This window comes from Lacerta agilis, chromosome 2 (genome assembly GCF_009819535.1).
Source record: "Lacerta agilis isolate rLacAgi1 chromosome 2, rLacAgi1.pri, whole genome shotgun sequence".
NCBI lineage: Eukaryota > Metazoa > Chordata > Lepidosauria > Squamata > Lacertidae > Lacerta > Lacerta agilis.
This window is the reverse complement of record NC_046313.1, coordinates 69561732-69585269: the sequence shown is the minus strand read 5'-3', so window position 1 is coordinate 69585269 and position 23538 is coordinate 69561732. Positions and strand designations below refer to the sequence as shown.

The 23538-nt window shown below is 39.8% G+C and overlaps 1 protein-coding gene across 1 annotated transcript in view; it reads right to left on the bottom strand.

Moving 5' to 3' along the window:
* Nucleotides 1–23538, bottom strand: part of MAPKAPK3 (MAPK activated protein kinase 3) — a 66402-nt gene that overhangs the window by 37672 nt on the left and 5192 nt on the right. The window lies entirely within an intron of this gene.

Sequence of the window (23538 nt, the reverse complement as noted above, 5' to 3'; positions counted from 1 at the left end):
CTCAGGCTCATGAGCTCAAAACCCATGTGAAATTTAGCACATCACAAAACTGATGCAACAATGCAAGGGTAGCTAACAGGCGGCCATCCAGATGTTGTTGGATTACAATTGGCTGTTAATTGCTACCAGGCTTGGTTCAAGGTGCTGGTTTTGGTGGATAAAGCCCTATACAACTTGAGACTAGAATACCTGAAACATCACCCCTCATATACCCAATCAGTCACTGTGCTCTGCAGGTGAGGGCCTCCTGCAGTTACCATCTTATCAGGAGGTCCATACCCTTTGAAATTCTCTCCCCTTGAATATTAGGCAGAGGCCATCTCTGTTATCTTTTGGGTGCCTACTGATGACCTTCCTCTTTCAACAAACCCTTTAAGTAGATATCTTCCCCAGTCACAAGTGTCCATAGTAATCGAGAAATTTTGAAGCTTCCCACTGGTCCAATCCTGAAAGAGAATTACAGCTGCATGGCTTGGAGAAGCTCCTTTTGGGTAAATGTGAGTTAACATGGGAATGTTTCATAACATGCTATCTGTATTCTCAGGTCAACAGCAACCGCTTTAACAATACGTTTTTGAATCTGCAAACTTCCACAGCTACAGAGTGACATGCCATGCCATGCCACCTTTTGTCACTGTTCAGAACATGATGTGCTATAGAACTGGTAAACACGTTTCCATGTTAACTTGTGCTTATACAAAAGAAGCTTGACCAAGCCATGCAGCTGCAGTTCTCTAGAAGGCAAAACAAAATCGAAAATTCTTTCTAGTAGCACCTTAGAGACCAACTGAGTTTGTTCCTGGTATGAGCTTTCGTGTGCATGCACACTTCTTCAGATACTAGAAGGGTTCAGCTACCATTTCAGTAACAATAGTGAAGGAGAAATGAAGTCTATGACATTATATTCTGTAACTGTGTAGAGAAGCAGTAACCCATATGGTGCCCTCAAATTGTTGAGGACATCAACTATTACTTACTACTTAGCAACCCACATCCTACCAAAGTCACTGCTGTATTATTCTCATGCTACTGACTACAAGTACAACAAAAGCTTACCAGAGAGTATGATGGTGTGAAATCAGTACTTGCCAGCACACTGCATAATATAGACTAATTCTAAATAGCAGAAGCAAGATATGGCTATGCAGCCTGTGTTCCAGCATTCTACTGTTATCTGTGTGGAAATTTATTTTATTCAAGAAAATATCAACAGCTGAATCCAAAAGGGGCCAACTATAACCTTAGATGGGGGCAGCTTCTCTTCCAGCTCTGTGGAGGGTACAAGGTTCATATGCCTTCTCTCCAGCCTCTGCCTTTTATTGCCTTTTAAATTAAATTTATACTCCCTGTAGTGACTATGCCCACCTACAGACTTCCATAAATATCAAGAACACACAGTGCCAATGTTAACAGTGCCATCATTATTACCTTTCCACTACCAAACACACCTGGATTCGGGGTCTCTCTGAAACAAGCTTTGCTTTTTTAGAGTGGGGGAGGTACACATGCTATTATAGTTCTTTTGTTTTTTTAATTTAGATTTTGAACTCCAGTTTACCCACTGCCAGGAAACATCTCTAGTAACTCAGGAGTTGAAAGGCCAAAGCTATTTTAATTCCAAAATAAGAAAGGGAAAAAAACATAATCAACTCCTCAAAAATATCTTGAAAGAAGTCTGTCACAGAATAAAATGCATACTTTAAACCCCCAGCTTTTGGTTAAATATTCCTCTGAAGTGGTAGAACTACAGAATTATTTTTCACTCTGCTCATTTTGTAGATTTGTATGGATTTATAGCAATTATTTTACAGACAAACACACACTTGCCTTTATGTCTCTTGGTCTTGTTTTGTTTTTTTAAAATACTCTGGTCATGCTTTCTCTTCAAAAGGCCATCCCATATCTTTGTTGTCTGACTGTTCTATATACAAAATGGTTCCCATAATAGAAGCTAAAATGTAAGTATAAGCATCCTTGGCCTGATTAGCACCAATGAAAAATTGCATACAAACTCAACTAAGGCAGCAGTAGCGTATCAAGCTAATTAAGTTTTTTTAATCCTGACTTGTCTAACTATTCAGTGATTCCTACCACTGAATACATCATTAAAAAACAAAAAAACAACAACAACCTTGTTCTAAATTTTATAACAAATGCAAGATGTGGTTTCAGCAAGGTCACGACATTTCACCAATGGCTTCACCACAATCCTGTATGTGTTTATTCAGAAGTATGTCTCATTGAATTGAATGGGACTTCCTCCCTGTTAAAAGTGTATCACAGCCCTAGTCTATGTATGTTAAAGATGTAAGAGCATAGGAACAGCCCAATTGCCATCTACTAGTCCAGCATCTTCTTCCTGGTGTGGCCAACCAAATGGAGTTGGGAGGGATGATGGGAGTTGTAGTCCAACTACTCCTGGAGGGCTACGGGTTCCTCATCCCGAATGGTGGAGGTTCTAGGCGGAATTAAAGTTTTTTTTTTAAAAAAAATCAAATATAATTTAAAAATGCTGCTAGTTTTGCCTGCCATAATTAATATTAGCAAGACTTATTTTATCTGATGCTGTAATATTGCTACTTATAGTCCTTATTTTCCAAACTGGTTTAAAGTTTAAGTTTATAATAAGCTTAAGAGATATGATGCACTAGATTTCTGTGGCATAATTTTATAATTTTATAGATAAGTATTTTTTATGTTTATGATTATCTGTTTATGTCAGTGTTTCTTTAGGAAACGTGAAGTATATGGCTGTAGTAGTATATGTATAATGATCCAAATAACATAAGAAAACCAGCAAGGAAAGAAAGCTTGCTTCTCATCGAGATCAATTAGACACAAACTGAAAATAATCCGTGGAGATGAGTTTGCTGTCACTGATGTTTTCAGAAAATCCTGCCCAGAATTCCTAACTCTGAATACTAACTGCTGGAAACAGCAGGAAGGAAGAATGCTCTTGTACTCAGGTCTTGCTTGAGGATTTCCTACAGACATTTAATTGGCCACTGTGACAATAGGAATGCTGGACTAGATGGAGCCATTGGCCCAATCCAGCAGGCTTATGGTATGCATACTTAGGGATAGACATTGAACTAGAAGTTGTGGCAGCCTCTGAAAAGGGTAGTCATGTGTCTAGTTTCTCCTCCACCATCATGCCAAGCACAAGTAACCTCATGCTTGCATTTCCCTCCCCCTCATCAATTAAAATGTGTAGTGCAGGTGGGAAAAGGGTACACAGTGATGCCACGACATGAGGTCAGTTGTACTAAGTTATGCATTTTGTGTATGTTTGGCCCTTATTTGAGAATATGTTCCACTCCAAGTAGGGCTTTCTGCAAAATAAGACACACATGGAGTTAAGCTGTTAACTTGCTTCCACTTCAATAAAGGAAGGTTCAGGATCTAAAATTGGGGCTTTTGTTTTCTTCCTCTATCTAGCACTTGAGATGAAAGAAATTTGAACTCTCCAAAAGGTTGAAGAAAAATAGATTTTGGGGAAACAAGCAAATCAAGACAAGTACAAATGGATGGTTCAGATGACTTGAAGCTCCTTCTTCCAAGCAATGACGTGTGGTGCTTACATGCAGTTATAAACATGGGGTGAAATACAATGTGAACTCCAATAACCTATGTTTTTTGAAAATACTGGGATGCTGTAGTACACATTTGCTGTAACTATTATGTCAGTTTACATCAGCAGCTCCATGTCTTGAGTTGTATTTACTTTCAAAGAATTATAGTTTCTAGAACATCACTTTTTATTTTAAAAAGTCCAGTTATCCTACTCCTGTAGGATTGCTGATTCAAGACTTTTTCTAGTTTATTAATCATGCATTTAATAAATTAAACAAATTTCTGTATCACCAAAAGCATATGTGCCTTTTTGAAGATGGTGGAATAAAGTCTATGTTGACATACAGCATTTTCTTTTTCAGTTTCCTATCACAGTCTGACGTTAGAGCCAAAATACTTTAGGCAAAGTATGCTTTTTTTCAATCTCCTCCCCATCCCCAGATTTACATTTGTCTGAACTGATGAATCAACCCAAGCATTGGTTGATTAATCTACTGATCCATTGAAGAGTTCAGCCTTAAATCATTACTAAATATGGTTGTTCCACCAAACGTGCTTCAGCTTCTCATAGTGTGGAAACAGAGATGGCTAAGGAGCTCTAACTTCCAGGTATACTCCTCTACAACTGTTCCCACACGACAAAGGAACAGTCTGACGTACAGGGCTGGCAATTCACAAAGACTGGGCACAGTATTGCACAGGAGCGAGCTTCAGGCTTATGTACCCTCTGTGGCCATACCTTAATTCTGGAATGAGAACCAGAGCCTAGGCAGATTTCATTTATGTGTGTACACACACACAGTACTAAATATAATCATTTTCTTGGCCATAAGAACCACTTCGATATTGATTTCTAAATGTTAATTTTCCTTTTGGTATGAATCTGTAGCAATACCCACAGTGCATAATTTCCATTATTTTGCATTTACCCCAACCAATTTTATTTCTCAACACTAAAAATATCCTCCTCATTGAATGCATCCCTCTATTTCTATCCCCACTCCCCCCCACACACACTTTCAGTATTCTGTACAACAACTGCAGTGAACGGTTATAGATACCAGTCAGTTATCTGTATTGGAACTTGAAATTGTTTCCATGTGTGTGTATTTTTTACAACTGTTGCTATATATGTAACTGTTCAAATTGCTTTTATATATGCAATTGTGTTACCTAGGTTTTGAGATTTTTGCAAAGGTGCTTCCTAGGAAGTGTTTCATAAATAAATAAACCTTTTAAAGAATGTATACTGTACTTTTCTCAAATGTATACATGTTGACAACATGTAATTCTAAGGCATAAAGCTGAGTATGAGCAAAAAAAAAAAGGATTGCTACTAAAATATATAAAAAATAAAATTAAGCTTTAATCTTCTCACATATATACCGGTTACCATACATAAAGCATATAAATGATATTTCTAAAATGTCTTCATTGTGAACACAAAAATGCAAGGTACTGCCTAAACATCAAGCCCATGTGACCAACAATTAGAAAATGAATGCTGAAGACCAGACCATTTCAGCCCACCCATAGTCTTCCTGGTAGGTCAATGAATCATGAAGTTGTCACCAGAAGTAAACAGTATGGCCAATTAATATAGATAGGGTAAGCTAACCAATCATATCCATAGCACTACTGTGCACATAGTACGCCTGGATATGTATAGGTTAATACAGAAAGTGGTATTTTTCTAATGCATTCTCCAAGTTTCTGGTTCCCATATATCAACCATCCCCCTGGAGATGCCCTAAGTTTTGAATACAGGCGGCGACCATTTTGCACGCGTCAAATTGACACACGACCACCAACATGCTGGTTGTTTGGGATCCAGAAGAGGGCAGAACAGGCGAAGAATGGGATGGGACAGGCTTATGCACACTCCAGAACGCAACCCCCATGCAAACAGAGAGTTGTCTGCACTTGAAATGTCCTAATTAAAACACACCACACTGAGAAAGATTTAAGTTACTTAGGGGATGTGAAGAACAAGAGTTGCACATTTGCTTATAAGCCTTTAATCAATAAAATCAGTTTATAATACTGAACTTTTTTTCCCCATTGATGACAAGTCAGTTATGCTTCTCAGATATTCAACACAAAATGTTTTTAATAGTAATAGGCATGTAGCTTCAGGAGCATCTGTCAAATTCTGAAGCATAGCTGTCTTTCAAGCTACTCCAAATCTTTTCCTTGCTCATCCCACTCCTTTCACACTCAGTAAGCCACTGAGCACCTTAGCAACAAGAAGAAGATAATACAGCATTGAGACTGGAGGAAATTTCCACTCCATATCAATCCATCATAATTGCAGCAGTTTCTAAATGAATTGACCTTCTCATCAATCCTTTTCTATCTATCTGTCTTTTCACAGGCTGCTTTTGGAAATCCTGTGGGATGACATTTTGTCACTTTCCAAATTTAGCAAGCCTCCACTGAAACCCAACCCAGTTAATCCTTCAACAAGCTTACCTGGTACAATAAATTTCAGAAGTACAGGCACTGGCAGCTAACAATTTTGTCCCTTTGTGCTTCACTAATTATTTGTGTACTGTAAATAATTGGAGGGCTCTGACAGAATGTAAGGCGCCTGTCTGAAGTGATTAACCAATATGCAGATAAATCCAACTTCAGAAGCAGCTGCCTTTCCAGAATCTGAGGCTCTTACAGCTGTTTATATTACTATGAAAAACTAAAAGGGGATTCTTTTAATTGTGTGTACATCTGATGATGTTTTATGCCTCCGTTTCTCACAAGTTTGGAACTAGGATTGTTGAGTTAGGGAGGGGAAAACATAGCAGGAACTGTATGTAAGTAGCTTCTTCTAAAAGCTCAGTTCAATTGCACAAAGTGCTCCAATATCAAGATTTTCAATTAACAAGAGCAATTAGTACTATGCTGTGCCTGTCTTCAGAACAGATACTAGAACAGGAATGCACCAATAACTGGTAAGTCTTACATGGGAGAATCTTTGCTAAAAGGGACAAAGAATCACACAATTGTAGAGTTGAAAGGGACTTGTTACCTATTACAGATAATCTTTAGATGGAAATCTGAATACAAGTCTTGTTGCTACCATGGGGTGACCTTGAGAGAGCCTAAATCTCCAATCTATAAGAGGAGAGCAACAGTAATCTTTCTCCCAAGGCTGAGTCAACACATTCATGTTTGTACAGCTCTTGGAAATTAAAGCAAATACATTAAGTACTGCAGTACTCTATACTACAACTGGAAAAGGCTTTCAACCAAAATATGACATTATCTATCATCATGAATTTCCAGATTTAAAGTATACTTGAAAGGCATTATCCCAGTCTTTCTGAAGAGCTCAGGAAGAAAAGGTGATTCCATAAATCTGGGTCATACTAACCTCAACCCAAACCTGCTTTTAATGAAATTAAACTCTGAAACCATTGCTCTATTTTCTACCAGCAAACAGCTGTCTTCCTTCTTGTTTCTGATAGCTTTTTACGTACTGTTAATGCTGTGATATCCTTCTGTGCTGCTTCTTTTAAATAGGGTCAGTCTTTGTAATTTTATTCCATGTGTCATCTTTACTAAATTTCTACCTGTTTTCTACAGGTATACACATTGGGTGTAGATGCAATCTACTTTGCATTTTGTGAAATTTCCATTACTAAGACTCTGGTGCACAACACAAAACTATTAAACCCAAAAACCTTTAACAATGAAAACTTAAACAAGAAAGGGAAGCTGATGTTGGATTTGCAAGGATTTCAGTCCATCCACATTTTTGACATGGGGCAAAGCTGAAGCAGGAGCAGAACCCACCTTGAAGTCTAGGAAGGTTAAGCCTACCGTGATAGAGGATTGCAGCAAAAATGGCACAGGTGGAATAGACATGGCATGGCAAGACAAATTTACCCTGGAATTCAAAATGTTATGTGGGAAACAGCTAGCAAGCAAGCATCCAGTAGCCTCCTCTTTTAGCTTTCCTGTAAAATCCAGGTGGGTTATTTATTCTAGCAATTGTTGTTGTTTTTTGAAAGATGTGCAAATTTTAAATGCCCAATTTTCCCTAATACTTCTTCCTGCACTTGTAGAACAATTTCTAATTGTAATGCCTTTGGCGTGTGTGCGTGTGTTTGCGTGTCACAGATAAGATATTCATGGAATTCCTTATGCTTCTATAGCAATGTGTTCTCCATCCTAATAATTTACATTCTCTCTTGTGTTTCCTAAACATTGCATCAAGTCACATGACTGCTACATAAATTTAGAACATGGCAGAAGGATGTTCCATGAATATAATAGACTCCCAAGTTTTTTCCTTCCTTAATTTAAGTGTAGCACATATATGCCTTAGAATACAGTCCTACTAGGGATGGGCAAATCTGTCAGTTTCAGTTTCTCATTTTTCTAATCTTCAGTTCAGTTTGCCCGGTTTCTGCATCAATTTGATTTGGAAAAAAAGTGCCACAAACATCATATTCGTTCTTGTACACATTTCTCCTAATGTACACATTAGTGCAAGCAGTTTTTCCTAAGATAATGCATTTGTGTATGCTTTTTTCTTCTTCAAATACGTGATTTTTGTGTGAACTTCTCCTAATACATGGTTTCTTCATATGCATTTTTTCCTGTTTGGCCAGGAATGTGCACAGTTTGCATTTTGGTTTGCCCAATGCAAATTGATGCAAATTAAATAGCTTCATATTAAAATGCAAACCAAATTTCTGCCACGTGCATAAATTCTATACACAGTGACCTGTGAGTAAGTACAACTGATCTCAATGGAATTTATGTCTCAGTATATATTTATATAGGGCTGCACTATTAAACAGTTGTGATCTCTTGTGACATATGCACAATCGCAGCCGGTCTTCCTGATTATGAAAACTAGGAACTCCTATATGGAAAGAGAAATAAAAATTCATTCCTGTGTTAAGTCTCAATACCAGCATTATTACTGCAAGCTATGGCAAAAGCAGAACATAACTCTTAATAGTTTCAAAATATCAAACCTGCAGAATTTAATATGCTTCCAGAGGTGCATATTTATTACCTCTCATAAAATAATCCTTGCTGTGTAAAAATTCATTGTATTTTCTCAACTTCCTGCAGAAGTGAACACGACAGGTTTCCTATAAATTAGGTTTATAGCTTGACATGTATTTCAAAACTGAAATCTTTAAAAAGTCTCTTTAAGGGATTTGTCTGCACAGCAGTCTGTCCTGTATAACTGGGAGAGGTTAGGAAAAGATCACTTTGTTTTACCCTGCTGTGATACCCCTGTGACTTAATCAGAAATGAAGACAACGTTCCTCATATGAATGACAATGAGGCCCTGCAAAGAGGGACAGGAATCACTATATATGTGATGAAAAGCCATTTAGTCTCTTTAAGAATATTTTAAATTATATTTGTTATATATTAAAATATTTTATGCTAAAAATTGTACCTGAACTGTTATTAACACATACATTTCTTTAATTAAAAGAAAACCCTCCTCAAATTTTATTTCACAGGTTTATAACATTGGGTATGAAATCTGAACTTCCTTTTCAACAATACTCTTTATTCCGAATGTTTCCCTATTTTAGTAAGTTTCTTGAAACCTTATATTAACTTATAACCCCAAAAAATCAAATTTTCAAAAATATTACTCCAAGTGGTTCATTGGGCCTTCTTCCTGACAATATACATGGAACTGTAATGTAAATAGATGTAAAATAATACACTATATATCAACAACCAATGCACTATTGTTTCATTAGTGATCTTCAGAATACACCCACAAAAAGCACCTGTCTAGATGGGCCCTTCTTCTGCCCCATTTTCTGCTAGATGCATGTGCCCAACAGGACAATGTTTCCTCAAAAGTAAGTCCTATTGAATTCAATGGGGCTTACTCTCAGGTAAGTAGGGTTAAAATTACAGCCTGTGCTCCTCCAGATGTTGTTAGACTCCAACTCCCATGAGCCCTGGCCCCCATGGCCAATGGTAGGGGGTGATGAGATTTGTAGTACAAGAACATCAGGAGGGCCTCAGTTCAGCTATATCTCCCCTTGCTCCCACAATAAACCATTTGCTAACAAACTCTGAACAGGACTGGATTGCTCAACAATACAGCTGCAACCCGAAACATAGCTTCCTTGAAAACTGTCCCAGTAGAATACTTGTAATTGACTGCAGTTTACCATAGTTAGGATTGTGCTTTGACTGAAGTCCTATACTGTACAATACATGTGAGAATAAGCTCCCAATAGATCCACAGAATTGCTGAGTTGGGACCCCCAAAGGCCATCTAGTCCAACCCCCTGAAACAAGAATCTCAGCTAGTATATTCATGACAGAAGGCTATCCAGCCTCTGCTGAAAAACTTGCAAGGAAGTAGAGTCGACAACCTCTGGTTCATCGTTTAAATATATGTTCTAGGACATTTCCTGGTATTGATGACAAGCTCACCATGGGTAGTTAGTTGCCCATGGGACTTAAAAAAATATTCACAGGACTGGGCTGATAAATTTAAATAATAAATTTATAATTCCCCCCAATAATTCCTAAATATCACTGGTACATCTATATTTGGTATCTCAATTACAAATACAACAACTTTCCTAAAATCCTATGCTTTGATTTTGGGGAGTTTTCAAATATTACTTCAAGCTCTTTAACACAATTTATATTTTCTCTGAGCCCTTCCTCCCGATGAATACCTTCATAGTATTCTCTTTTGGACTGTAATTAATTGCTGTAGACTTAAATTGAACATGCTCTAATCCTTCCCCATGGTTTACTGCCATCATTTATCTTGTGCACATATCTTCAGCGTTCCAAATACCATCAACTTTATTTATCCCTCTATGCAAATTAAGAAATGTGGACATGTGAGCTCATGAGTCCTTCCACCCCTCCCTCCTTTTTAAAAACCAACAAAGGATTTAGAAAATGTTGATCAATTATAATCCATATAAGCTCGGGCTGCAATTCCTGGGGAAGCTTTTCCTCTTATCCTGCATCTGCGCTCCTTGTGCCCGCCCACTGCCTTCAACTGCTGCTGCTTATTGTTCAGAATTCCCAAAGTGCAGCTGAACTTTCTTCTGTTGGAGGGGGCAAAGGTGGTTGGGAGAAACAGCTTCCCCACCCCGCAAAATCAAGAGGGGTTGCTCAATGTTCTTCTGATTGTCCCATTACCACAAACATTTCAGCTTGTCAGGCAGAACGATCCCCCTTCTCTTTCCCAGTGTGCTGTTCCGGGGCTCTCCTGGTCCCTCCAGAGCCAACTCGGTGGGTGGCAGGGCAAGCGCAAATCCTTTTGCTGACAGGTGAATTCTGCCCAAGGTTTTCCTGCATATTCCTCCCCTGTCTCTGCACCCATCTTCCTACTCAACACATTGCCCTCCTCCCCATGCAGCATACTTACTGGTAGTTAACTATCAGAAGGAGGTGCGCATTTGACATCATACCTATTTTGGCCCTCGGTGCTAAAGCACATGCTTCGCATGCAGAAGGTCCCAGGTTCAATCCCTGGCAGCATCTCCAGCTAAAAGGAACAGGTAGCAGGTGATGGGAAGGACTTCTGCCTGAGACTATGAAGAACTGCTGCCAAGCACAGCAGACAATAGTGGGCTAGATGGACAGGTAGTCTGGCCTGGTACAAAACGGCCTTGTATGTTCCTAAACCAGAAACGTATTCAGCTGAAGTTGTGAACAAGTTCATCTAAGTAATAAGGCTGGTTTGCCAGGGCCCTTAGCAGTCCCCCCTTGGCATTGACAGGTGGTGGTGGCAGCAACAACAGGAACTTGCCCAAGTGGCAGTGCTAGAAGTAGAGGAACAAGCAAAGTCGCCCCAAGGCAGCAGCTCTCATTCAGCTCCCCTTCCCTTGAGGCAGGTGGCACCAGCCCAACAGTTGTTTTTAAAAGGGTGGCAATCTGTTAAGGTGCCACAAAATGCTCTGTTGCCTGGATTATTGCCCGGTGAATTCATAGGTCAGGTAAACTTTGAACCAGGTCAGGTAAACTTTGAACCAGGGACTCTCAGATTTACAGATCATTTTCCTGGTCGCTACTCTAGTGTAATGCAGCAAGGGGGGGTGGGGGTGGAATCATGACCAATGACATTTGGGGTTATACTCTACACACTACAAAGATTGCCAAGGAAAACCCACTGGCTGCAGGTCAAGGCATTTGAGTGTGCTCTGCTTTACACACAAACCCCTCATTTGGTCAGAAAGCAGGCCTGGCGAAGAGAATAGGGAGTTTCACCAGATCAAGCACCTCCCCAAGTGTCAAAGTGTGACTGTAACTAGATCTAAAAGGGAAGGAGGAGGAGGGACATTATAAAAAGGCTTTTGCTCATCAGACACAATAGGGCCCTTGTACTCTAATGTGGCTGCAAATAGGGGTTTCTGCTGTAGAGACACAGCTGAGCCAGAGAAACCCATCCCCCCTTCTCCCTACCTTCAAGCAATGACATCTTTAGTGTTAACAGCTCTGTTACTGTGGCAACCAGACTGCTTTTGACAAAGCCACATTGACTGAAAGCAACATGTGGGAAACTGGAATCGCTAAAGCCCTGTGAGAAATGGATTCTAAAAGAAAAATGAGAATTGAAATTTTGGGGGTGGTTAAAACACAAACACACAACAGCTCAGTCGGTAGAGCATGAGGCTCTTAATCTCAGGGTCATAGGCTCGAGCCCCAACATTGGGAAAAAGACTCCTGCCTTGCAGGGGGTTGGACTAGATGGCCCTTGTGGTCCCTTCCAGCCCTATGATTCTTTGCAGCACTCATGAGATGGGACCATCTGTGCACCATTCAGAAGATAGAATCAATCCTAGTAATATTTTGAACAGGTCCCACAGTGCCAGCACTAAGATGATCTCTTGCATCTTCTGGGTCTGTGTAGGTAGCATAGCACAAGTGTCTTATCACTAGCTGTTTATTCCAAAACATCTTCTTTTGTCTGCTATGCCTGGGGGTGGGGGTGGGGGGGAAGCATCACCTAGGAACTGGTGAGCTGGGATCATAATTCCTCCTGCCAGTAATAGCCAACCCACTGCTTTCAGTGTTTTAATGTGTCGTTTGTTTCATACATGCCATTCATAATTTCACCATAATATGGGTTAAGACTCATTGGGATGATACAAGAACATTAGCTGGTCACAGCTGGATTTTAATTCCAAAAAATTACTGGATGACCAATATTTAATATTCTTATTCCAAATATAATAAATTACCTACAAGAATATGGTTAGCCACAAAGTGATTTGTTTTGAGCTACTTTCCTTTTCATATTATTTTGGTAAAGAGCAATGAATTCAGAGGCGCACAGCATCATAGCTGCAAAGAAAAGGCTTCACTCACAATTCACCAGCGAGCAAAAAAATAATAATATCAGGAGCTTTTTTAGCTCCTCCAAGGGTAGTGTTTGTTCTTTTTTCGTACTTTAAACAGTACATAGTAATGATTATCTTTATCCCTGGATAAATGTAAACCAAAGATTAAAAAATGACTCAAATGTCAAGCCCTGCATTCCAGGTCATGAATATCTTGAAATATGGACTCAGAAGAAATCATATTTCGGGGGGTGGGGGGAGCTTGAAACTATCAGGCAGAGTTTAAAGGTGATGACTATGAACTAGCTCCAGCTATCATGGATTTGAATCAGCTCTCTGGAAGTTAGTAACCCGCACCCCTTCTATTTCTGAACTATAGATATAGTCTGTGGATTAGTCAGTCAGTGAACAAGAGAGGCCCTCTTTAATTAGATATTCTTGCCTTGCTTCCATTCCAAGGTAACTAATTGTGTAAATTATAGCAGAGGTTTCATCTTGAATATGTAAGGTAGAAACTCATTGCAAGCAAACATCTTGGAAGTGACTGAGGTAGCAAGCATGTGCTATTTAAAATGCTCAAGTATTGCATATCCATTTAAACAAGGGCTGTTAATTCTGTATAATCAACAACTGCAGAGGGGAAATGTATCAGGTACGCCATATTTATGGAAAGGGATTCAGAGGAGATATGGCTAACTCACATAATACTATTCATTGTTGCTTTAAATGTAACACTTTCAAATTGGTTTGTGGGCATTCTGCCACAACAGTTTTAAAAAACAAATATTACATATATATTTGCCACTTCTTGTTATCTCTGCCTAAGAATAATTTGTTTAACATCCCTGCATGAGCTGCCACATTGTAAAGAGTCATATTATAGGAAGTGCAGAGCTAATTTGCATGCTGAACTACACTTCTTTCCCTCTGCATTTACAATGCATTAAAATGCAAGAGAGTTATAGCTTAATCTCATTGAGAAAGCTTTGAATCATCTTAAACACTTAGGGTGTCTTGTATAAAATACCACCAGCCAGATAATTTGTGTGCTTCCATAGAGAAAAGGCAGCACCCCAGGTTTCTACTGATTACAAAAAGGAAGGCGTTCTTATTATTTTCCAACTCATTAAAGAGGCCATCTACTCTATTCCATCTTCACTGGATGGAACACAGCTTGCAGTGGATCTAGAACCAAGAAATGTAGCCAGCAAGGGCTGGTTGAAACATCCCATCCCAACACATCACTGCCAGTGTTCCATGCATAATGCTTAAAATGATATTATCTGATATACCCATATCCTATGTGTGAGCAGTGTCTGACCACAGGCATTTTACATCCCTGGCGGTGGTTACTTTGGTGTTCAGACAAAGCACATATACAGGCTCTTTCAATGGTGAAGAGCATTCTACCACACTGAGATAGTTCAGTTGGTAGACTCGTAATCTCAGAGTTGTGGGTTTGAGTCCCATACTGCGCAAAAGATTCCTGCATTGCAGGGGATTGGACTAGATGACCTTCATGGTTCCTTCCAACTCTACAATTCTATGATTCATAAAACTATAACCTGTGGCCATTCAATGACGCTGAATGGTACAAAATTCAGGGCAGACAAAAGGAAGTAGCTTTTCAAAACAGCACGTAATTGCTATGGGATTTGCTTCCATTGGAGGTAGTGACAGCCACCAGTTTGGATGCCTTTTTATTTTTAAGGGGATTAGACAAATTCATAGAATATAAAGCCATTAATGGCTACTAGGCATGCTGCCACAGGCTTTCCACATGCACCTGGTTGGCCACTATGAAAACAGGATGCTGGGCTAGATGTTCTTATGGTAGAGCTCTAACTGTGGATACCCTCCTCATAGAAGTTTGACTGGTGTCAGCATAAAACCTGGCAGTTTATGGAAGTATCCACAACATTGTTGGTTCTCCAACCTTATTTGTGTATTTGTTTTATCTACACTTCCCATGTATTACTATGATTTGATGCATAGAACATGCTGTTTTAATACATTTGTAAACCATCCCGGGGCCAAGAAAGACAATGGACGGAATAAAATGTTCCTTTAAAAATGCCCCATTTGGATTCTTTTCCACTGTTAAGTATAATCATAAATAATTACAGCAAAACAAACATCATCTAGGCCAGGGGTCAGCAACCTTTTTCAGCCGTGGGCCTGTCCACCATCCCTCAGACTTTGTGGTGGGCCGGACTATATTTTGAAAAAAAGATATGAACTAATTCCTATGCCCCACAAATAACCCAGAGATGCATTTTAAATAAAAGCACACATTCTACTCATGTAAAAACACACTGATTCCCGGACCGTCTGCAGGCCAGATTGAGAAGGTGCTTGGGCCGCATCCGGCCCATGGGCATTAGGTTGCCTACCCCTGATCTAGGCAGACAAGGAATCTTTTGTTGCAACAGATATGCCAACATGAACTCCATTTTCTGAGTGAAGGTTCTTATGTAGCTAAAAGGGCACCATCTGCAAACAAGAGGGAGGAATGAGCAGGTTCGGGGTATCCCCAAGGTTTGCAGAAGAACAGAAACTCTTAATGGAAAACACACTAAAGGGGTGGGGTGAGGGAGAAGCAAAATGAGCATGTTCTGTGGACATAAAATAGTGGGAATGGAATGGAAAACTCTGAACAAGAACACTCCACATTGCAACACTTTAGTGCAAGTTCCACCTGTAACTTGCCCAAAAGTTGGCTGCCAACACCCAGTTATCAGTGATGATAATTTCAGGATTCCAGCTTGTGCAAGTTACAGAAGTATGATTCACTCATGTTTCCTTTGCTGTTACTTGTCTATAATGTGTGAATCTGCCTAAAGTCACCTTCTAAAAGTCATAAGTGGCCTGCTAGTTTGATAAGGGAAGTGGCAAAAAGGTTGAGGGTGTTCACTGGTGACTGGTTGCCACTGGGACTCATATGCAAGGGAAGCAACAGCTGGTGGAGCTATGGTCAATGGCAGGCAGAGCCGACCAATCCTAGTTTTCTCTCCCCTGCTGCGTTCTAGAAAGGCAACACTGAGACTAAGAAGGAGGAAGCTAACAATTACTACCTCCCTTGGGTTTCTTGTAAGTAAGAAGGCAGGTAAGTGAGGCTGGACTGCCAGCAGACAAAAGTTAGTGGGGGGAGTGACCAAATGGGCCAACCTCCATAGGCCTGGTCTTTAACCTTCCCCACACACCATACCAAGAAAAACCACAAACATAAGGGGGCGGGGAGAATTAAAACACACCAGCTCCTGCAATTCTTCCCTGAATGAATTACCTTAGGCCTAACACATGAATGAATGATACACACCCAACACACACACAGTGTGGTGCGATAGTTCAACATCCTATGACAGATCTTCAAATGTGCTGAAGCTTGCTCTTCCTAAGGCTCCATCTAAGCTGTAAATCTGGGTAAACTTGTTTCAGTTTGTTGGCAGATTGGAAAGCAACATAATAAAGGGAGCAGCCGCACGGCCTGTTACACAAAGACACCTTGTGGTTTATACAAACTCTCCACCTCCCCCAATTCCTACATTTCCACTTTGATGAGTTAGCATCAACTTGCTTGAACTCTCTTAAGCAATTCTTTTTTTACAAGGCAGCCAACGTCATAACTTTAAACATTTAACAATGCAAAACAGTTAATCAGTTAACTTGGGGTTATATCCAATGCTAGTCTTACTCACAGTGAACCCACTGAAATTAATTACCACAACCAACTTAGGTCCATTATTTTCAGTGTGTCTACTCTGAGCAGGACTAGCACTGGGCACAATCCTTCGACTCCAAACTATCTGGTTACTAATAGGATCGGATAACTCCATTGGTGAGAGCGTGGTTCTGATACCACCAAGGCTGCAGATTCCATCTCCATATGGGACAGCTGCATATTCCTGTATTGCAGGGGGTTGCTCTCAGGGTTCCTTCCACCTCTACAGTTCTATGATTCTAAGGTAATTTAACCCTCACACCACCACCTGCAAGCACCCACAGCATCACCAGAATGTAGCATAATTAATAACATATCAAAGCCACAGGTTTAGGTGATGGGCCAAAATTACAATATAATAATAATAATATTTCTTTATTTGTATACCGCCTTTCTATCTTACGAAACTCAATGTGGTATACAAGCCGAAGAAACAAAAAATTTACATCTTATAACAATCTAATGCAATACAAAAATGTGATAATAAAACAAAACTTTAAAATAAGCAACCTACATCAAACAGTAGCATTCAACAATTATTAGAGTAATATAAAATAATATCAACATATAAAAGTTAAACAGAAATCCACTCAACATTTACAATAAACAATTTCTAAACTAATCAATAAAACGGCAAGCCACAGTACATAATGAACTGACATAAGAAATAATCTTTTACAGAAATGTATGTTGTCAGCCTTTGTAAGATACATTTTTAAAATACACTTAGGTAACTCCCCTGGAAGCCTTGTAAAGTCTGGGATTTACTCCATTAGTCTCTCTATGGGAATTATCACCTAGCTGTAAGATACATGTTAGCAAAATGAGAAATGAGGATTGTTTTGCAAATCATACACTATAGGAAACATGCATTTCTTACACATACATTATTTCCTTGCAGCCAAACTCTAATGTGCATTTGTAGCCTTTAGTAGATTGCCTGGGATCTTGGGCAGGGCACAGAAGAATTTAGTCAATCAGGGTTAGTCTCACTATACTTCCTCCACCATTTAAACTGGATTTCACCATGTTCATACCATAGCTGTCAATCTTTCCCTTTTTTGCAGGAAATTCCCTTATTATAGCATTGGGAAACAGCATGGAGGACTGACAGCTATGTATATAGCAGTGAGGAACAGCAGGGAGAGTTGACAGCTATGGTTCATACCCATATAAAAGCTGTGGGAAGTTTTGTACTGTTAAGCATTTGCAATGTTTCACTCTAGATTTGACTGTTATTCCTCTGGCAGGAGAGGCCACGCTGATCAGTATCAGACCAGCTATAACAAAATTTCTTGTTCTGCAACAAGTCATTAGCTCACAATATATTAGCTCCCTGAAAGGAAGAGTTTTGATCCCTTGCTATCAAAGGAGACTTCAAACATTCCATGAAACTACTGCTGAACTCATTATCGAGGGGCTGACTTCACCTGTACTAATAATTATTAGTGCCAAAATATGAACTTTTTTTTTTTAAAAAAAAATGCTTATCCAGATTTTATTTCTTAGGTGTCTAACCATCACTTACATATTGAGCAAAACTAAATAAAAACATATGAATATATTCTTCAAAGGAGCTATTTCAAGATTTGCAATATAGCTTCCTGCAATACATATTGCTGAGTCTCTAACCTCTACAATATGCTACTTTCACGTGTCCTGGAGTAATAGTTTGCATTTCATTGATAATTAAAAAGGGGATTGCCTGTTATGTGTATGATTCAGTTTAATGATTTGTTTTGTTTCCTGCAAATCAAATCCTTTAATGTTGCCTCAGGGAACCCCTGACAGAGCTAAAAATGCAACTGTTTGCTTGGTCACAACAAATAATGTCATTTGGAGCAATAGAAAGACCCACTGCCCCAGTTTGCTAAATCTGGTTAATATGCCCCTTTGATTATTTATATTATTTTATCAGAACCAATAAGGGAGACCCCCTGCACACCATGCAATGAAGCACACCATACTCCAATGCACCTTTCCCCCAATCATTAAATTCTGTGAATTACAATTCAGTGTATTCAATATCTGATAAGACACTCTATTTTCCAAATAAGGAGAGAATGGGGAAATAAGATTTTATATGCACATGAAAGTGCTAACCACACAAAAGCAGCCTGCTCTGAGCTCTCACTGAGTCATGTTAAAAAAAAATAAAAAAAAATCCTTCCAGTAGCACCTTAGAGACCAACTAAGTTTGTTCTTGGTATGAGCTTTCGTGTGCATGAACACTTCTATGGCAGACCAACACGGCTACCTACCTGTAACTGAGTCATGTTAAAGAGACTAAGCTAACAGGAAGAGGCCACATAAGAAGCAGTATGAGCCCTTGGACATCATGTTGGCCTGGATGGCATGAACTAGCCGTGATTATCCTTCTGTCCTTTTAATTCCATGCATTCCTTCCACTTGGAAATGCTGCCCTTAAGTAGTTTGGCTTACGAGCAAGAAAACCAGTTTGGGTTTTTCTAGACTAAGCCAGCAGTGTGTGTGGCATTTCAATTGAATGGAAACAAAGTTGACAGCACTTCTAAGAAGTGCATAGATAATTGCTATGCCAAGCGGGGCAAATCAAACCACTTAACACTTGAGGAAAATAACCAAAGCCACGGTTAAAGCTCCTGCAATGTATTTGGGGAAGCCACATATTATATTGCCAGACTAAAATTATCAGTGAGCATTTTAAAGTGGTTCCTCTAACAGGAACTGTATGAAACAACATGGACCTCCCAATTACAATGTGCAGTAGTTGAGTGACATATGGCTCTGTGGTTGTGTGTTTCAGTCCATTAAAAACCTTTTGCATCAAGTACTTAAGTAAAAAAAAAAAATTCTATTGAGTAGTCTGTCCAGATACAGACTGTTCTGATTTGGTTCCCACAGTGAAAGAAAGCTTTTTGGCAAAGAGAAGCCATCTGCCAAGTCCAGAAAAGCCTTGATGGGAAGAGTATGGTGATGTCGGAAGCCTACAGTGAAACAGCATTCCCAGCAACAGAAACCACCTTGGATCTCAAAACATCAGTGCAGATTATCTGGTATTGTGTGCCCATGTATCTTCGCAAATAAATGGATTTTCTCCACCCCTACTTTCTGAATACAAAGATGAAAACACAAAATGAAACCATTTATATTTTATTGTGTTGAGTGTTCCTTCCTACTTATAACTATCTGGGATTGTTAAGATTAGCTCAAATGATAGCGCTGGGACTATTTTAAAGTTGTGATTATTTTAAAAAAGAAAATAATTGCCTATATAATCCTTTCAAGAGGGTGTGAATAAGACATTGAGAAAGGCTACTTCCTCTCCCAGCAATGCCCTGACAATTAAGAACATTATTCTTGGCTTCTTTTTAGTCATTAAAGATTGAAATTTAGTAGGTCTAGACAAGTCATTCTGTGACCCTGGCCAGAACCCAAGGTCAGCAAGGTCCCACATCTGCTAAGGTGTCACATCCCAGCTGGGAGACCACCGACAAGAGCCTGCCGCCCCTGCTTGTCCATCCACCTCTCACTCTGCCCCAGACAATAGTGGTGGTACAGCTACAGCTGGGGTTCCAGCTGGAACCAATGGAGCCTTTAGTGACAGGGATGAAACCGATGAGTACCCCCACACTATGAACCTGTGTCTTCAAAGGGAGTGCAATTCTGTCCTGACAAGGCAAGTGCCAAATTTCCCAGACCCAAGAACCACCAAGTGGGGTCTGCATCTTGCCATGATTTAGCCTCAGTTTATTGGCCCTTATCCAGTCTGCCACCACATCCAGGCACCAGTTCAGGACCTATTCCCAATTCAATTGTTACAGAGAAATAGCAGTGAGTGTCAGCAGCATACTGAAGACATCATGCTCCAAATCTCCCAATGGCTTCATAGATGTTAAATAGCACTGGGAACAAAATAGTGCCCTGTGACATCTCACAACTTAACAGTCAGGGTGCTGACACAGAGTCACTCACACTACTCTCTGCAACCAGCCCTACAGATGAGAGCAGAACCACTGAAAAATGGTGCCTCCAATCCCCAACTCAAAGAACTGATCCAAGAGAATTCCATGGTCAACAGCATCTGAAGGACCTTACAAAACCTGGAGTGAACCCTGAATTTCAGCATTCTGTATACTCATATGGGGCCAGAGGAAACAGCTGCAATTAGAATATGGATTAACAGGATTGTCGTTTGCTCTCCCGACCCTGCCGCTAACTGTAGATATCAACAATGAGTTGGAGTTAGTGCCACGGAAGCATATTTCTCTTCCAATATTATTGTTGAAACACAATTAGAAACAACATCAATATGTATAGACAAGGCTCCCAGGTATGACAGAAATTGATAGGAAACAAGACCTTTGCTATGCCAAGACATAGTTTTCAGAAATCATGAGCACCTTAAGTTTTGAATATGCAAACTGTATGAAAAACCTACACTGGCTAGAATACACATTTTGAAACAAATCTTCTTTTAACATAACCACTACTAACACACCCAGTTGACTTATTCCATGCTAAAGATGCTCTTAATGTCACTTGTGAAAAAATGTCCCCAAAATTCTACAGTGAGTGATCTATAACAACTAGTTAGGAGAATGAATGAATATGGTTAATGGCAAATAAAACTGAGGCCAAATAAGAGTATGGACAATCAGCTTCTTGCTGAAATAAACAAAGAAAGTAATTGAGCAGCATTTCTCTGTGAAGAATAATGATACTATCACCATGTTTTATATTATATAAAATATGGGAAGGAAGGAGAGGGAGAGAGGGAGAGGATTGCACTACAAATCACTTAAGGGTACGTGGCAGAAGGAATGTGCTTTGCTTAACACACTGTGTGCAGGGAATTGCTTTGTGTAAAACCCTCCCCTCCAATTGACAGTATGAAGTGGTACAGTTCAGGTAAAGAGTTACCTCCTCATCTACTGTTTTGACAACCAGGCTTCAGCCTCTCTGTAGAGATCCAGCTCAACAGTCTCTCAACACCGCAATCTTACTCTCAAGTTCCACTGAGCAACAGTACTTATTCCAAATAAGTTTATATGCTGCATGGGATCGCAGCCTAGATGTTACAGTTGCACGCAGAGCCTTGCAAACACAGCAGCATTTCTAATTATGAAATTGTGACTGAATGAGCTTGAAAAGAGCCCCAAAATAAATATAGGGCAGGGGTAACCAACATGGCGCAAGAACATCTTGATGGCCTCACACTGGCTATTCCTGATCTAGGGTATTCATTCAGGTGAAAGTGCTTGCTTGTGTATTCTTATGCATGTGCTTTCAGGAGAAAGCCCAACTGAGTTCAGTTGGACATGCTTCCTGGTGAAGGTGTCTAAATGGCGATGTTAGTGAACAGACTCACCTTATACATGTTTCCATCAAAAGCAAGACCCACTGTGTTCAAAAGGTCTTATTCCCAAGTATAAGATAAAAGCCTTAAATTTGCTTCTCTGGGTACAAAAGGGCAGATTATGTACTACAGATGTCTATACCAATCTGCAGTAGTATTTGTCTGAAGAATGAGGAGCTTTAAAAACATCAAGAAAACACATATGAAAAGGTGCCTCAGCACGCATGGAGACTTGGTTAACATCTTTGCACATCAAGTCCAGCCTGCAGCATAAACAGGTAACACAATATTGATGTGACATTCAATTGCATCAACATGCATGTACAATGGGCTAAGCGCATATATTAAAAAAGCACATCTGCACTACTACACTTGAGACAGATCTTAAGGGACTTACCCTACAAACCTATACACGCCTGAGAAAAATGTTTCATTTTTTCAGTGGTGCTTCCTTCCAGGTAGGTGTGCAAAAAAAACACAAAAAAAAACCCCAGCAGTTTCAGGCTGCAACCATATCCAAACCTACTAGGGAGTAAGCTTCATTGATCTCAAAGGTAATTCTGAGTAAGGATTGCACTGTGAATATATCAGCTTCTTACTCTTAATTTAGCAAAGACAAGGCAGTGCCAAGTATGATGGTGTCCTGGGCAATGGCCCCTTGGTGGCCACCTGACCCAAGCTTACCAGAGGATGGATGGGGAGAAATGACAGAAGAGATGGCAGCCAGCAGCAATGAGAGTAGCATAGCTCCTACCACCTGACAATCCCTTAACCCAGTGCTGTAAAGAGAAGCACTAGGCAAGGCAACTCCAGATGGTACTGCCACTGGCACCATCTTCCTAACAGCCAACAGGCTTCTTTCCCACCACCTCATATCCTCCAAAACTTTGCTCATGGAATACTGGGGACACCTGCAGAGGAGTGTGCAATTTCATGCCTCCCCTCCAGGCCTAGCTAAAAATGTAAGAAGAATCTTATTTCATCAGGCTGATGTCCTACCTAGTCCAGCATTCAGTTCTCACAGCAGCCAACCAGATGACAAGTGGAAGTCTACAAGCAAGACATGAGCACAACAATGCTCTCCCACTCATGATCTGGTATTTAGAGGCATATTGCCTTGGATAAGGGAGATAATATACAGCTATCATGACTAGGAGCCATCTAGGCAAACCAGTATATTCCACTGCAGTTACACTTCTTACTTGCTTACATATATATTGCCACTTAGCCATATAATTTATTCAAGGTTACATCAGGCTAGAGTATACGCCACCCTCTGATTTCATTCTCAGCATCCTTAACTGCCCGGAAAGTTCTGGCCTAGCCTGTTAGTCACGACCTTGTTTTGTCATCAGTGTCAGTTCCATAAGTATAATAAATGCACCATATAATTGGATGTTTACTCTTTCAATAATTAATGCAACTTAATTATTCTAATCATCTGTTGAAAACATTTTTGGCAAAAAATTTTTTTAAAAAAACTCTGTTAAACATTCCAACAGTGCTCCCCCAAAAGTGCTTTAAAGTATAGCAGTGGATTAACACTCATCCCTGCAGTGGAAATTACCACAATATTAACTATGTATGAAATATATATACAATCT